The following is a 987-nucleotide window of genomic DNA, read 5'->3' as shown; positions in this document are numbered from 1 at the left end:
GAAGACAAACCAAATTGTTTATATAATTGTATACACTAAAATAGAACTAGAAGCGACGCAATGCGACGAATCCAAATTTTTCATAGTGGCAATAAGAAACCATAGCCATTGATTTTCTTGTATGATTTAGAAAAAAAGCAGCAGCCTTTCTATTTACTTGTATGATAAAGATACGTTATTGAAAATTACTCTATTTAAGTATCGTCTGTGTTTAGTTTCGCTACAGCATTTATAATTAGTTTCTTATGACCGCCCGAACGCCCGTTCGTTCGACCTCACGCCCAACAGTATCTTTATTCAGATATTCCGGTTTTCGTTTAAAACCTGTATAAAAAATGTAAAAATAAATCGTTGTTAAACGGCATAAAACTGTTAGTGCAACGTGTTACAAAATCAAGTCGTATTAAAAAGGTAAAATAATGTTAGTAACGCTTTCCGTTTGGCTTCACATATCCGTCAGTATCGAGAGAACCCTTTAGTCTTGGATTCAGATATCCGTCATTATCGAGAGAACGCTTTCCTTTTGGCTTCACATATCCGTCAGTATCGAGACAACGCTTTCCTGTTGACTTCATAAATCCGTCAGTATCGAGAGGGCGCTTTCCTGTTGGCTTCACATATCCGTCAGTATCGAGACAACGCTTTTCTGTTGGCTTCGCATATCCGTCAGTATCGAGAGAACGCTTTCCTGTTGGCTTCACATATCCTTCAGTATCGAGAGAACGCTTTCCTGTTGGCTTCACATATCCGTCAGTATCGAGAGAACGCTTTCCTGCTGGCTTCACATATCCGTCAGTATCGAGATAACCCTTTCGTCTTGGCTTCACATATCTGTCAGTATTGAGAGAACGCTTTCCTGTTGGCTTCACAAATCCGTCAGTATCGAGAGAGCGCTTTCCTGTTAGCTTCACATATCCGTCAGTATCGAGAGAACCCTTTCGTCTTGGCTTCACATATCTGTCAGTATCGACATCGTAGCATTGTATT

This window comes from Mya arenaria, chromosome 6 (assembly GCF_026914265.1).
Source record: "Mya arenaria isolate MELC-2E11 chromosome 6, ASM2691426v1".
In the NCBI taxonomy this organism is placed as follows: domain Eukaryota; kingdom Metazoa; phylum Mollusca; class Bivalvia; order Myida; family Myidae; genus Mya; species Mya arenaria.
This window is presented reverse-complemented; position numbering follows the sequence as displayed.